At 38.3% G+C, this 16516-nt stretch overlaps 1 long non-coding RNA gene across 1 annotated transcript; it reads right to left on the reverse strand.

Moving 5' to 3' along the window:
- Window positions 1–11168: 11168 nt before the first annotated feature.
- LOC131425439 (uncharacterized) lies at window positions 11169–11813 on the reverse strand. The gene is made up of 3 exons (XR_009228990.1): window positions 11782–11813; window positions 11508–11713; window positions 11169–11424 (listed from the first exon to the last, which is right to left on the reverse strand). It is a non-coding gene; the product is annotated as an uncharacterized LOC131425439 (long non-coding RNA).
- Window positions 11814–16516: the final 4703 nt, after the last annotated feature.

The following is a 16516-nucleotide window of genomic DNA, read 5'->3' on the forward strand; positions in this document are numbered from 1 at the left end:
CCATATTATTATTGAATTTCTTGAATATAGGATGGCTAAAGTTGAACGTTGTTAAAATTCAAGAGGATGATGATTGTTGAATAATTATACTACATGATTTTTGATATATCATTTTAGAGATGGGTAAACCTAGGAATCTAACGACACCACCGCTACCTCAACCAAAGACAATCGTTATTGACTTCAAAGGGTGAAAAATTCAACATTTTCAGTCAGTTTTTCATCGAAATCTAGAGAAGGTGTGTAAGATTCAATTGAACAAAAGTAAGAGTGCAATTTAGGTTCAATCTCTACCGAGTTTTACATTCGAACAGTTATGTCGTGAGAAGTGATTCTTTCCATCGAAGGGGAAGTGTGGAAATTTTTTTCCTGGCCACAATCACACAATCTACGCATGTAAATCGCTGGTCACCTACAACAATCATGGTGCTACATATTTGTGAGAAACTTTACAAAAAGACATCCAAGGAGAACGGAACTACTACAGCTCCGATTCCAATCGAGAACAGTGAAATCATCTATCATCTAATAAGTCATCAACAACTACTGTGAGTCACCAACTACAAGATACGGCTTTTACTAGTACCAACAACCCAAACTTTCCAAAAGATGACGAAGATGGAAAATGAAACATAAGTATCCCGCCACGATGTGTTCAACAATGATCAACCAAAGCAGCAGCGACGATGGAATAATGGACAAAGGCGCTACTAGAGAACCACTCCAAACATATTATATATCAATATTGATCACTCCAGGGAATCCAATACGAAATCGAAAAAGACTTTACAGTTACATAGTTTGCGCTTAGCATGCACCAAAATCTGAAATGTCAAAATTAATTGAGCATGATGTCCGCTTAGAGGTGGGAACTTTTCGATGTTCTTCTCTTTTCTGATGAAATAAAACATCGTCTATGCAAAGTTCTGTGCAGAATTAGAATTAAACTTATCGTCTTCGCATTCAAGTGATGAAGTGGTATTCAACTTTTCTGAAAAAAATACCATTTCATATTTATACCACTGGATTCGAAATTCATCATCATCCTAAACCTGAATACAAGTCGATTGATTTCTAAATTCGAGAAATTGTAATATTTTCTTCGGTTATATTGCCGAAATTCTGGAATTAGCAGAGAGTTTAAATAAATTTCACCTACAGTTATATGAAAATGGATTTTTGATTTAACATTGTATTCTTTCACGAAAGATTGCATTTTAAGCCGTATTTGAAGCTTTTCTTCGTTCAATGTATAAAGGAAAAGGTTCTATATATAGGGGTTGTTTGATTCAGTATACTGATTGGAAAAGCTGTCATAAGCCTATAAATATATTTGTATTCACGTCAATCCGGTTACGTCTATGACATTCCTACCCCTTTTTTTTGTGACGTGAATATGTCTTACTTTACTATGGGATGCCTTTTCAAAGTTTTCGTCCTATGGAAGAACGGGTAGAACTTGATCGTAAATATTTCAAGTTCAGAATTTACTTCCAGATTACAGGATCCGTAATTGATACTTTGACTCTGGAGCTGGAACTAGATCCCAATTTTAAATTGTGGAAATGGTTTATGACTACATTTTAGAACTGAATTTGGTTCCTTAATTTATGTTCAAATCTGTCGCGTTCCAGTTCTAGATGCAAAATGTATGTCAGTTTTAAAATTTCAATCTGGAAATTATAACAGAAAAACTGGCAGCGTATATCAGTTTCAAATATGACAGTAGAACTGTTCGAATAAATAAAACTAAAACGGCTTGCTGGTGATACGTTTTGTTCCAGTTTCAGTTCTATTATTGATCTCCCATATAAAACTACCAGCTGCTGAATTTGCTCTAAACTATAAATCTAGAACTAGAACACTTCGACAGTCCCACGACAAAAGGGCCTAACTGCAAATGACAGTTTCTCTTTGTTTACTTTTTCTTCCACGATTTACCAGATTGATATTATATTTGGCGCCCTACCCTTCGCAGAACTTTCAAATTGAAACTACAAGCTTTCGATTTATATTGGAAACATTCAAGAATTTGCAATAATGGCTCCGTGGTAATCGAAAGAGAAAGAAAACAAAGAAAGGCTCTCATTTGCAATTAGGCTCTTTTGTCGTGGGACTATCGACTTCTGAACACGCCCTGACGAATGGTAAGTTATTTGGGTTTATTTTGCACTGAAAATAAAATGATATCAAGTGATATAATAATTGCAATACAGAGAACTACGAGAAAAACTTACGTCGTTAGACAATATATTCAAACTTTCTATCAGGGTGTTTTCTTTCACTGGCAGTATGAATAAGATTACACAGAAGAAATTAATAAATAATTTATAATCTGAATCTAGAATTTTTCGCAAGAAGTTTTTCAGTGTCGGAGAATAACGATCGAACTGTCAGAACAACCATGCTTTCGAGCAGGGTTATTTTTGACAAACAACTAAATAACTGCTCCACTGTCAAATTTTAACTAAAAGTCAAAATAATTCGCGAGTTGGTCCAGAGCCTTATGCCGTTTTTCATGGAGAAACACTGGTGGCGTGGATTGCTCCGTTTTTGCACTTTCGAGCAGAAATGCAACATTCTGACGGTGTTTCATTGCCATTTCTGCTCGAAAGTGCAAAACCAGAGCAATCCACGCCACCAGTGTTTTTCAATGAAAAACGCCATTAGTCTTACTTTCTTATAATTAAACTTTGTGTTAGTGAATAAAATAAAATTAGTACATTTGGTAGCAGTTTTTATACGTTCCGTCGAAGTTCTTTTTTAATCAAAGCTATTTTCGTTTCGATAAATTCACTATTTCCAACTTGCCCATTTTAGGAAACTGGACAATTACCGACTGAAGCTGCGACCGGAAAGATTGTTACATTTGTCGTTACAAATACAATAGTACTCATTTAGAAAAGAACTATATTTTATTATTTCCTCATCTCATCCGCAGATGAAACTCTGAATTCTGTACTGAAATGACACTTTTGACGTTTTCTACGTGATTCACCAGCATGACCAGTTTCGTGTATGCGAATTCATACTGGAAAACGCTTTATTGAAACATTTAAATTGAGCAAAATAGAATTTCGATACCAACTTGCAGTCCACTTGAAGTACAGTTTTTTTCCCCGAACACTAACATCTAGCATTTTTCGAAAGGATGTTTGACCAACGTTTCGAAATTTTTACTTTGTCGTCAGATATTTAAACGGCCGCACATTCCAGTTTCAGACGAGAACAACATTCCACCAACCGTTTACTAACCTAACCTGACATTTGATCCGACTAGGAACCCCCCTCCCCGCACGCATCCAACCGGTAAATTCGCTATCAAAATTCTGCCCGACCGAACTGGAGAAATACGTACGAAGTAGGACGAAGGCATGTACACGCACACGCCAACCGTGGCGATGTCATGTTGCCTTTCCATTATGGGAAATACAACGATATAAAAACAATTTTTATGTATACTAACTTAAATAATTGTGTACAGCCCACATATCATTTTTTCTCTGTTTAGGTTTTATTTTCATTCTACGGCTGCAAGCCAAATAACATTCCGCGTTGATGAAAGAAAGAAAAAAGATCCAAAACACGCTTCGGAAATGTGTACCAAACGCCAATGAAAGGCTCTGGAAGGCTCTCTCGAATTGTGTCGGCCGGTTCCACGCATATCAAATTGCATTTGGCTGATTCAAAATGAACGCCTGAGCAAATAAACAAAGCCCACAATTATTTCGTGTTTCATCAAAAACAACAAGAAGGTAAACTTTTTCCCTTCTTTCGTGCATTGCGGAACCAATGTTACCTATTGTAAACCCAGTTTGCTTTGATTTCGTTCGTTCGTATTGTGGATAAGTATTGTGATTCTATTCAAACAGATCCAGTGAAAATTTCAACTTTACTGAATTGACACTCTCTATGAACGGAAAATAACGGCTCGTTCCGAGGCTCATCATGGTTTGCATCACGAAATCAGTATTGGCGCAAAATGTTTGCAGGTACTTATATCTGAAAACAAATTTGACGCAATTCCACCCGTCAGCTGTCACTTCCGTTCTGTTTTCACCGTTGATTCTATGAAATAAAGCGAACGAACGATGCCGAGCGCGTCTTTGGTCCTCAAAATTTTGCACCCCCGCAAATTGTAGGGCTCTTGCGTTCACCACTAGATCCTCCTTCCACCGAAAATGGATGGAATTATTAACATATCAGTGCACTTTACACACTTAAAACCATTTCATGAGCTCGGCATAATAAAATGCCGAAACTGATCAGCAACACGTAAATTTGCTGATTGCTCAGTAATCAATACGCATGTTTCTGAACTTCGTTAAATGCATTCACTGATATTTCGGTAAAATGCTTCACTTTGCCGAAATTTGGCATAATTGCTTGCTAAATTTATCAGTAAACAACAGATATGCCGACATCAGCAGAGACGTTTGCCGAGATTTCGGAATATGCGCTAGCTGTTGCCGAGATTCAGCACGACAGCTGTCATTTATTGCCGCGTTACATTTTTGCTTCGCATTGTGCGATTATTTTCTAATGAAATTCTCGAGTGAAAAAATGGATAATCTTCGAAGAAGCGTGGAACCACTTGCAAGTAAAAATATTGAATAAATATAGTGACATGTTTCGCTTTATAAAAAGCGACTTTATCAGAGCACTCGCGATTATAAGGGAAAACACCCAACACGGGGCTCAAAGCGTCCTCGAGACAAAACATATGCGAAAAAAAACCCAATGCATGGAATAATTCAATAGATCAAAGTAAGTTTATTTTTTGAACAATACCGTATATGCATCATCAAATATTGAACATTTTTGTAAGCCAAAAATCAATATATATTTTTATTTTCATATTTCCAGCTCGACTCAAGGTGGTCGCATCTGGAAACGCCGCTTTTTGTTATGCTACATGTTTTCAGGTAGAGGCTTTAAGCACTACTGGCAACAAATTTGTAAGCCTCCTTTAAGTGTGAATAAAATGAATTTTTGATCCTGAATGGCGTGTTTATAATGTTGAGAAATTTCAAACAAATTAAATTGACTATATTTTTAATTACTGATGATTCGGTAATTTATTTTTTCATTTTTTCGTTTTATTGGTTTGCCGAATATTCAGTGAACGTTTCACTGAGCAAACAGTAAATCTTATGCTGACGATTTCGGCAATATTTGACGTTTGTCAAATTTTAGGGTGCCGAGACGCTCAGTAATTTTATTTTTGCCGAGATGATTGCTGATTACTCGGCTGTGCGAATCTCGGCATTTTTTTGCCGATACTCAGCTAAAAAATTTAAGTGTGTACATTAGTGGTTCACGTCATCGGTTTTAGGAGAACCAAAAATAGTTTCCTTGCATGCCCTTTTCACGAATACACGATATCGTATGCTCGAACCGTGAATTGGAAGGGTGCTTAGTGTTCAAAGGATTGTAGTATTGGTCATGCAGTAGTCCTGTACACTTACGGGGCGGTTGCGAAGTATGTTTATATTTGATACGTACTAATTTTAAATCGAATCATACTCTTGAACACATTTAGTAAGTTGTTTTGTTCATATTGGGATGCGATAAGTTGTCAGTCGATCGAGTTCCGCACGGCAACTTCGTCTCAATGGAGCATATACGAGTATAAGTAGATTTGAAACCAAATCTAGGGGAAAGTGTTATAATATGCCCCCCTTAAGAAACCATTGAGATATTTCTAAATGTACTGATATATTTTCATCCATAATGTAGGTATTTCTTTGCAATACGCCTGAGAAACATAAGTTTAAATGATTCCGGAAAAAGTGATAAGAATTGATGGATACAAACACATTTTCCGTATCGACTACATTCTCCGTTTTTTCGCTTACCGTAGGCATAATGCCCCAACAACCATATAATATGCACCACAACCAATCAGTAGAATGCCCCACAACAATCATGCAAAATGCCCCTTGAAATGTCGATATAGAAGAAAAGCAGATAAAGAAGATATTCTTTGCATCAGAAATCAATTGCATAATCAATTAATGACAACAGGAAACCAACATTTTTTATCCTCCCAATGCTACATTTTGATTTGAAACCCGTTATAAATCTTTAAAACAATATTTTTACTCGAAGCATACTGTTGAATCGAAGGTGGGGCATAATGTCCTTTGAGTGACTGTTATGAGAAAATTCGTATATCAAAGAAATGGAATTGTACCTCTAGATTTGTATAGTGTAAATAGAGACATTAGCACTGCTAAAAGTTAATTACTAAATAGCAGCCGACCATTAGACGTTTTATATGGTTAAAATGTTTGTTTAGTTGAAGCAAAACCTTACATCGAAAAGCTACCTAATGATATGTTCAGTTTTTTCATATTTCCCAACAAACAACATCTGCCAAACGTGTATAGCAGAAAGATCTTACAAAAAGGTAGTGTTAGTGATGAAACTTTTGTTTAGAAAAGTCTTGAATACTTTAAAAAGGAAGGGGGGCGTTTTGGCCAACAGTGCCGCTTTATAATACTTTCCCCTACAGATTTGACCTCAGGCAAAATTGACATCACTGTTACTGGGCGAAAAAAATTGTTGTCAGAACTACCGGCAATGGTTTATTTTGTTTTTATTGTGAGAGGAGCGACGTGTTTTTTGTTGCTTGTTATTCTATATGCAAAGTATTGTTTTGTAATCGAAATTGATTTAAGAATTCACACAGCTAATAAGCAGCTCTCGAGCTCGGCAAAGTTAAATGCCAAGACAGATCGGCAACACTGAATTGATTGAAATATTATGCGTTCCGAGCAGTGTTGGGTAAAATTTTGAAAATCGCGTCTGAAATTTTTCACAAGTGATTGTCCGAAAAAAAAATTATCGATCAGAAAAGTTCAGTACTGATTTTTTACAAGGGCGATTCACACTGATACTGATTTCACATGGGAAAAAATCAACTGTGAAAAATTCACTAACGAACATTCTGCTCGATGATGTTTAAGAAAAAAGTTTGCACATTGAATACAGGGTCCGCCATGTACCTTTTTTTTAAACATGCAATAAAACACAAACGGTTCATCCGATTTCAAAATTTATTTTTGCATATTAAAGTACAATCCTCCCAGTTAATTGTGGAATATAATTTCATTCAAATGGCTTCCCCGGCTGGCCTTGCAGTACGCCATACGGTCGGTCCAGTTTTTTAGTACATTTTCGATTGTATGCAGCTTTATTTCAGCTATGGCTGCACGAATGTTGTCCTTCAAGGCTTGAATTGTCTCTGGCTTGTCCACATAACACTTATCTTTGACAGCCCCCCAAAGATAATAGTCTAACGGCGTCAAACCACAGCTTCGAGGCCATTAACCGTGGCGGCGGCTCCTGCCGCATTTTCGAAGAAAAATGGCCCAATGATGCCGCCAGACCGAAATCCGCACCAAACCGTCACTCTCTGAGGATGCAGGAGGCTTCTCCATGATAACGTGCGGGTTTTCCGTCCCCCAGATGCAACAATTTTGCTTATTACCATACCCGCCGAGATGAAAATGTGCCTCATCCGAGAAGATGTTTTTTTGGCAAAAATCGGCGTCTTCTTCAAGCTGATCGCAAGCCCAGTTGGCGTATTTTCACGCGTTCCTCAAGCTTTCAGCGGAATGATAAATCTAAGTTTCTTTCAAATCAGAAGTGACATTAAGGTTACCAATGTCGAAATAACCGCTAGTTTAAAAAAAATGTTAGATGGCGGACCCTGCATATCTGATACGATTTTCGAACAGAAGATTTTTGGGAAATGAATTTTCATAACCGTTATATCTCAACCCTTTGCAGAATACATGATGAATGAAGTAACAGGAGCGCAAACAACCGCTATGTCAATTCAAACACTGCGTCTACAGTGTGTTCGAGACTTCCTGACAATGCTGCGCTCCTGTTACTTCTACAAATCAAATTCTTGCTAAATAGCGTCTTATGGGTTTCACTCTAAGTGGTGTAGTGTAATCAGTCAGCTAAAATTTAAGCAGAATTATTTTATTATAATCACTGTGTGAAATTTGAAAAAAATATATTGTTCATATTGATTGTGCATCGAAAATATCGCAGCTATTATTTCACAGCGGCGGTTCGGTTGCGAAATTATTCAGTAGAAAATGTTTTATTCATAAATATATAATAATTAAATCTTGCACGAATTATTCCGGTGTCGATCTGGAGCGTAGTGGAAATTCAGCATCGAAAAATTATCGTATACTCTTCTCCCTTTAGAATATCTCTTAAGCGATATTCCTGTGGGTGAAAATTCGCCATCAAGTTTCGTTGATTAAAAAAATCACTTGTGAACTTCGAGGTTCTTAATTTTGTGGATGCTTGTTTAATGCGTTACTTTTTTGTATGTTACAGGCGTTACGAAGCGTTACATGCGTTACTTTTTTGTATGTTTTTGAAGTTACATTTTTGTTTGTTATAGACGTTACGAAGCGTTACATGCTTCACTTTTTTGTTTGTTATAGAGGTTACGAAGCGTTATATGCGCTACATTTTAGTAAGTTATAGGCGTTACGAATCGTTACATACGTTACTTTTTGATAAGTTATACGCGTTACGAAGCGTTTCATGCGTTACTTTTTTGTAAGTTGAAGGCATTACGAAGCATTACTTGCGTTACTTTTTTGTAAGATACATGTCGTTACATGCGTTAGTATTTTGTAAGTTATAGGCGTTACGAGGCGTTACATACGTTACTTTTTTGTAAGCTATAGGTGTTACGAAGCATTACTTGCGTTACTTTTTTGTTAGTTATAGGCGTTACGAAGCATAACATGCGTTACTTTTTAGTAAGTAATAGGCGTTAGGGAGTGTTACGAAGCGTTACTTTTTTAAAAGTTGAAGGCGTTACGAATCATTACTTGCGTTACTTTTTTGTTAGCTATAGGCGTTACGGAGCGTTACAAAGCGTTATTTTTTGTAAGTCACATGGCGTTACATGCGTTACTATTTTGTAAGTTATAGGCGTAGACGTTACGAGGCGTTACGATACGTCACTTGCTTGTATTTTGCAGGCGTTACGAAGCGTTACATGCGTTAATTTTTTGTAAGATACAGGCGTTACGAAGCGTTACATGCGTTACTTTATGGTATGTTATAGGCGTTACGAAGCGTTACTTTTTTGTATGTTATAGGCGTTACAAAGCATTACATGCGTTATTTTTTTGTAAGATATAGGCGTTACAAAGCGTTACATGCGTTACTTTTTTGTACGTTATAGGCGTTGAGAAGCGTTACATGCGTTACTCTTTTGTAAGTTATAGACGTTACGTAACGTTACGAAGCGTTACATACGATGCTTTCTTGTATGCTAGAGGCCTTACGAAGCGTTACATTCGTTACTTTTTTGTATGTTACAAACTTTACGAAGTGTTACATGCGTTACTTTTTTGTATGTTATCGACGTCACGAAGTGTTACATACGTTTTCTATGTTATAGGCGTTACGATGCATTACATTGGTTACTTTTTTGTATGTCAGAGGCGTTGCGAAGCGTTACGTGCATTAATTTTTTGTATGTTAAAGGCGTTATGAAGCGTTACATGCGTTTCTTTTTTGTAAGTTACAGGCGTTACGAAGCGTTACATACGATGTTTTTTTATAAGTTACAGGTATTACGACGAATTACATACGTTACTTTTTTGTAAGTAATAGACGTTACGAAGCGTTACATGCGTTATTTTTTTAGTAAGTTATAGACTTTACGGAGCGTTACAAAGCGTTACTGTTTTGTAAGTTATATGTGTTACGACGCGTTTCGCATGTTACTTTTTCGTGTGTGGTAAGCGGTATGAAACGATACATGCGTTAATTTTTTGTAAGTTATAGACGTTACGAAACGTTACATGCGTTACTTTTTCCTGTGTTTTAAGCGTTACGTTGCGTGACTTTTTTGCAAGCTATATATGTTACGAAGCGTTACATGCGTAACTTTTTTGCAAGCTATAGATGTTACGAAGCATTACCTGCGTTACTTTTTTGTAAGTTATAGGCGTTACGGAGCGTAGCAAAGCGTTACTTTTTTGTGAGTAGCGAATCAGAAACAGACCAGATTTGTGGGCAAATAACTCGTGAATCTTGCACTACGATAACGCACCGTCACACAATGCCATGGTTATCCGTGAACATTTGGCTGAAAACGAAACGAATACCATTCAGTAACCACCGAATTCACCTGATTCGGCACACTGCGACTTTTTCCTATTCGGTGGGACACGTATCAGCACCCGAGATTACATTATGGAAAAATCGCAGAGGGCTCTGATGACCATTCCGATAACTGAATATAAAAAAATGTTTCGAGGGTTGGATCAAGCGCTGGCATAAGTGCGTTGCAGTTGAGTACTTTGAAGGGGACAATATCAGTTTTGATGAATAATCTTGTACTTTTAATTTTCTGAATACATTCCAGGAACATTTTGATCAGGGTAGTATAGGTAATGGTTTCAAAAACTGAGTAAGTTTCGCTGGTTCAATCCTTGGACAGCTTTCTAGAAAAGCTTAGTTGGAAGAAATGTCAAATCAATCGGAGGAGTCCCAGCATGTTCCAGTTCTTTCTAAGTTACTCTCACAGATAAAAATATTTTGTTAATCGCTGTGCAATTAACTATTTGCATAAATGAAATGTTAATGCTGTCGGTTATCATCATTTCAACTCATTTATCTCTGAGAAAAAGGTATCTAGAGCATTCTGACAACCTTATGTAGAATAAATATTCTTCGACAAACAAACTAACCTCATCTAAAGGCAGTAATCATACGAACAACAGTTCACACGCGACTGAGCCTTCGCGTTGTCCGAAAGGATTAGAGTTAGATTTCCTCAAGAGTGCGTGGTATCCGACGGATTGTTCATCGCAAACACACCGACCAACCCACGGAGGTGGAAAAGGAACTCGCCAAAATATGACACGATGCGAAAGCTAACATAAATTAACAATTTAATTCATCCGAACGTAGAGAGCAGAGTACGAGAAACTGAAACATATAGGAAACGTTGTGCTGTGAAACGAACCAAGAGGAGAAAAAAAAGTTAATTATTTACAACTCAATGAATTTATGAATTTATAATGGACGTTCTCGTATGCGCACTCAGTCCGGTTGGTTGGTTCAATTGATAAAAAGAAATTAAAAAAGGTTTTTACTCGACTGGCGATTAAGATATGCAAGCGAGAAGTATTCGCGTTTTGATATCATTATTACTGGTTGAAATTGTCTGATTAATTGAATTCGTTCCACTCGAAGGGGGGAACCTATCTTGATGCAAATTACGAACACAGCCTACAGGGCCGAAAGAATCATTACCCTGACCAGGAGATTAGTTCAAGCTAGTTAGCTTCAGTACGCAAACTACGTGCGATGTCCGATGGTTCCTTTGTAACTACACTTCATAATTGAAAAATTGTCTGTTGGCTGCGATAGAGAAGAACGGGATTTTTCAGTGTCTAATTAATCGAATCCATTCGTCGGTGGAGCATGCAGATCATCAAATTTACCTTTAGAAATCCTTTTTAACATATCTAGAGTGGAAAACGAGTTCCATAAAGTATCGGAGGCACCAGCACGGTCCACTTGGTTGAGATTCCGTGGGAGAAAAAAAAAAGCCATTGGAAACACCACGGTCAACACGGTCAGCAATTATCACATCAGCCGAGTCCCGGAGTCTCTAGTTGTGCATAGAAGACCCATATTTCACCACCGTCTGTAATAAATAAAACGTCGTAAATTTTGGTTCCATCCGAATTTGAGAAAAGAAGGAAAAAAACACACAAATAACCACAAAACCTCAATCGAGCAAAACATTTGCATTTATTCTCACGGATTCCTACGATGCGTATTCGTTTCTTTTCTTTTATTTTATTTTTCTCGTCCTCGTTTGTTTCATTAGTTAACTTCCAGACCCCGCTAGATATTGGGATGGCAGAAACAAAACAGAACAAGCATAAAATTTATCATCTATTAAGGAAGATGAGTTTCCGTGTTCAGTCTCCACGACGCGACGCGGCCAAGACGCGAAGGATGCCGGAAGGGAGCTGAAATCCAATAACTCCCACTTTTCTCACACGCAGGTATCTCACGTCGTTCGGACTAATTTTCACGAGGTATCATCGAATAAATTTTGTCTATGCTGTTCGTCCGGATTCACTAGTCCCAGCTAGGGTACGAGCACCGAAGTACGGGCTGAACTTCGAGTATCTTCCGATTAATTTTGACTTCAGTGTTCAAACAGCTCTCGGAACTCATTGTTGGTGACATTAAGCTAAGGTACTCATGAATTCGTTAGCTATTAAAATCTAATCGCAGCAGTCCGCAGTTAAAATCACCTTGGCACCGGTACAGGAACAGCAACCCTAACCCGAAAAGGTGAGGTAATTTCTAAGAAAAATGTTTACTATGTGGTCTGTCTCATCAGAACGAAGCTGGGTCCCCGTCGCAGTGTCTCTAGGGCAAAACCGACGGAAGGGAGCGGCAGGCGGAGCCGATCGCGCATAAATATAAATTAATGATGTGAAACACGAGAATGGAGCAGAGCGAATATAAAAATCAATAACGAGACAGGGCAGCAACCTGAACCTAAACACCAACCATCCAACCCAACCACTGTTTGGGGAAGGGGAAGGGAAAAACGGTGCGGATTCGGGGAGCTATCGCAAGGAGGATCAGGTCAGTCGGAAGGCAGTACAAGGCATCTTATCTCTCGTCGTCGCGCGAGGCCCTGTCCCGTGGGCTGCCTGGCACACCGGAGGCAAATCGACAGGAGGCGTAAACTGGGAGGATGGACAAAAGGTGGTCGCCCTGGGGCCCAAAACAAAGATGATAATTTTCTAATTTATTGGCAGTATAAATTTAATGTTATTATAAACATACAATGGGAAAATGAATATTGAAATAGACACGAAGCATGAATTAATTATCGCTCGATCCCGCAGAGAGATGATGGTTCGAGTATCTGTTTTGTTTGGACACTGTGAGGTTATGTTTTTTTTTTTTCGCAGGAGGCCGTTTGTGTTTCGAACTTTTTTTTGTTTGGGTCGGTGACGCAGTTGTTCATCGAAGTAAACTATTAACCCTAGTAAGCGTTCAAAAGTATGTCATTTTTTAATGTCACTTAAATTGGATAGCAGGTGAAAATTAAATTAGTCAAAAGTTGTAATCTTATCATGTTTGTCCTTCGAACAAATCTTTTATGATTCCGACATATGTTTCACTCAGTGGTGAGGTCTAATTTAGTATCTCGGCTTAATTTTATTATTTTTATGACCATGGTATTTTTTGTCGGACACGTTCTAGCCGTTCATCGCGCCGGGTTGAGTGCGGATGACAACTCGGTATATAACTTTTAGGCACATTCCAAGACGCCAGCATTTTATTTTGCCATTCCGCTACAAATTGGCCCGTTCGCTTGCGGCACCGACACAGCGATCGTCACATCCTATATTAGAACGGGACTTGACATGGCCAACACGTGTTCCTACCGGCGCATTGTGACGCATATTAACTGAATGTTCACTGGTTGTCAACAATGCTACCGTCGGTATAGACAGCAACTGGGCCAGTGATGCCGGACTGTAATGCGGTTGGTTCGAAAGTTATTGTAACTGCAAACACAATAAAACAATTTTTCAATCGAGTTATCATTTTCATTGTGTTCTTTGCTCTACGCCCTGTGCTCTGTGCTCTGTGCTCTGTGCTCTGTGCTCTGTGCTCTGTGCTCTGTGCTTTTGATTCCGGGATTTGTCTAGTGGTTCTGGTTGACTTTCGGTTCGCTACTTATCTAGACCCCAACTGAGGATCTCGACCACACCAATGAAGTGCTTTCCGGCGAAGGAAGTTTTTCCGAGACCGATACTTATGTTACACTGCATAGGAAAGCCGGAAAGAACCCCGACGTCTCAGCGATTTCGATAGCCATCTACGAATGGACCGGAAAGATGCCGGTGTCGGTTTGCGATTTGCCGGAATCAGTTTGCTAACTCTGGATATTACATTTTTCTGTAGGACTCGGCTAGTCTGTTTCAACAGACCTCGTAATCGTTTCATTCCGGGTCGTACAAAAACTAATTCATAAAACAACTAATTTGTAAAACCACAAACCCGGGAAATGAAGAGAATCACTTGATATTAGGACGTACGACTTCAAGCTTCAGCCATCGAAATAGTAATTGTAAGACCTAAAGCGAAGAGGATACGCTCTTCGCCCAGCGCTATTAGCAGCTGTCATTTGGGAGGGGTCTTGATCCGTCACAATCTCCTGATGTCAACCGGATTGAAAATATGTGGAGATTTATGAAGTCTCAAATCGCGGACTGACCAGTGAAAGATTTAAGCAGTTGTCGTGAAGAGTTCGAGCCTTTTTTCGGCGTCTACCAATTGACTACATGAATAAATTTTTGGAAATAAAGTCAGAATAACAACAATTTTGATGTAGGACTACGTCTTTCTTTTCTATAATTACCTGGGTGAATCTTCATAACACGAGAATGTAACGAAATTATCCCAAATTTGATTTCTTAATAACTTCTGCTCTGTTCGAATATTTTCTTTAATTCTTTTAAGGAACGAATGGGAAAAAGTGTAAGACTGTTGTTAATATAACGTTCATTACGCCATCGCTCTTATTTGAAGCGAAACTCACACTGCGATCGAGCAATTTGAATTTGATGTGAATGATGTTAATGTGAATTTTAACCGAGTCTATAAATAGACCCTGTTGCACGTTTGCTAGTTCTAGCAAATACAAATAATTTGTATTTGGGTCTAGTCTATGATAATCCATGAACGGAGACACATCGAGTGCGCAGACCGCAATTTGAGTCACGAAAGTGGAACTACACCCGGCATTATTCAACTGGTGCTTCAGTCCGTGGTGAATACGGTGCTCCGTTCCTCAAGCCTAAACACAGAAAAACAACAACTAGACGTTCGCAGTGTGAGTTTCGCTTCAAATAAGAACGATTGCGTCATCCTGCTGCTGATCGTTTGAATTGGTGAAAAATACAACGAAAAGCGATGAGAAACATTACACAAAATCAGCCCTTCTAAAGGCTAAAAAATGTTTACAGAAGAGCTATAAGAATTATTAAAATTTGCGGATCGGAAGTAAATATCATCATTTCAGTGGACCGTTCGCTTCGTTCCAAACAAATCAACATTCAGTAACACTGCAGAAAAATGCACCGGACAGTATTAAATATAGTAGAGGATTCCACAATCCGAACAAAATATGCAAATTTGAATATTATTCGTTCAAAATTCAGTATGTTGCTATTTTTGCAGCCGTCAGTCAAAAAGTTGCTCACGAAATCACGCAAAAGAAAGCCTTTCCCAAAATTGCTTCATTTTGGAATCAATCCGCACTGTGAGCAATTCTGCTGCTGCACGGATGAGAAAAGTGAACTACCTGCACTTCAATTGCCTACTATGCGTTGGTAGAAAACGAACGATTGAAATCTGCTTTGTTCATCGCTCTCACCGTTCATTGAAGAGAATGAAATTAAGAGTTTCATATTACTTATGAACCAAGCAGTAATCAATTCCATGATGAGGTAGAGATTTTCATAAACAGTCTTACTTTGAATAGGAGTTGAGAATCCAGAATGTATCATTACTTGTCGTTCCAAGTTAAATTGCAGAACAAAATTTTTGATATTTAAAAAATGATTCTTAAACGTAACACATGAAATTTTTTAAATCTTTTTTGTGAATTTCATGAGACTATCTTATGAAAATCTGGATATCTTGAGACAAACTTATGGAATGCATTTATGATCTTTATGTCTGAAAGTCATAATTCTTTCCCATAGATTTCGAAGATAATTTTGTCTGAGTGTTGGATTTGTTAAGTGCACCGTTCGCAGTCCAGTCGTCGGTCCAGCTTTCGCTTCAAACAAGGAAGGAATGTACAAATCGACGTGTCTAAGGATCATAAATGAGAAAATCCATAAAATCCGCAATTACGGTCAAATCTTTTCGCTCGTGGCCATTTTCAGTGTCTCCACATCAAATCAAGTTATTTCGATTTTCTCATTTTCAATAATTTGATTTTATAAAATCGAATTTCAATCAGAATAAGTGTCGTCACTAACACACATACGACGTCCAACTTCAGTATGGGTGCCGTGATTTGCACTCGGTGCAGTACGTTAGCGCTGTAGTGTCCGTTTTGCTCGGAACTTCGCTCGTTCAAATGATTATCAACTGACTGACATGACTAAGGGTACGATAACCTTATTGATCCGGCAGCACTGCCCAGCACTGAATCTATTACCGCCACCGGAATTTATGTATTCTCACCAGGTTCTCAAGTTTAGAGGAAAAATTATGCTAAATTTATGAACCTTTGATGAGCTTGACCGGCAACGCCAGTTCGAAGCAGCAGCGAAGGAAAAAAATTTGCAAACCCGGTACAAACCAAACTACGACGGGAAAGCCGCGCGCTGAAGTTTTGATTAATTTCGAAACTTACCCGTGCAGTTGCGACCGGAATAATGAAGAAGCACGAGCT

Source organism: Malaya genurostris, chromosome 1 (assembly GCF_030247185.1).
Source record: "Malaya genurostris strain Urasoe2022 chromosome 1, Malgen_1.1, whole genome shotgun sequence".
Taxonomy (NCBI): domain Eukaryota; kingdom Metazoa; phylum Arthropoda; class Insecta; order Diptera; family Culicidae; genus Malaya; species Malaya genurostris.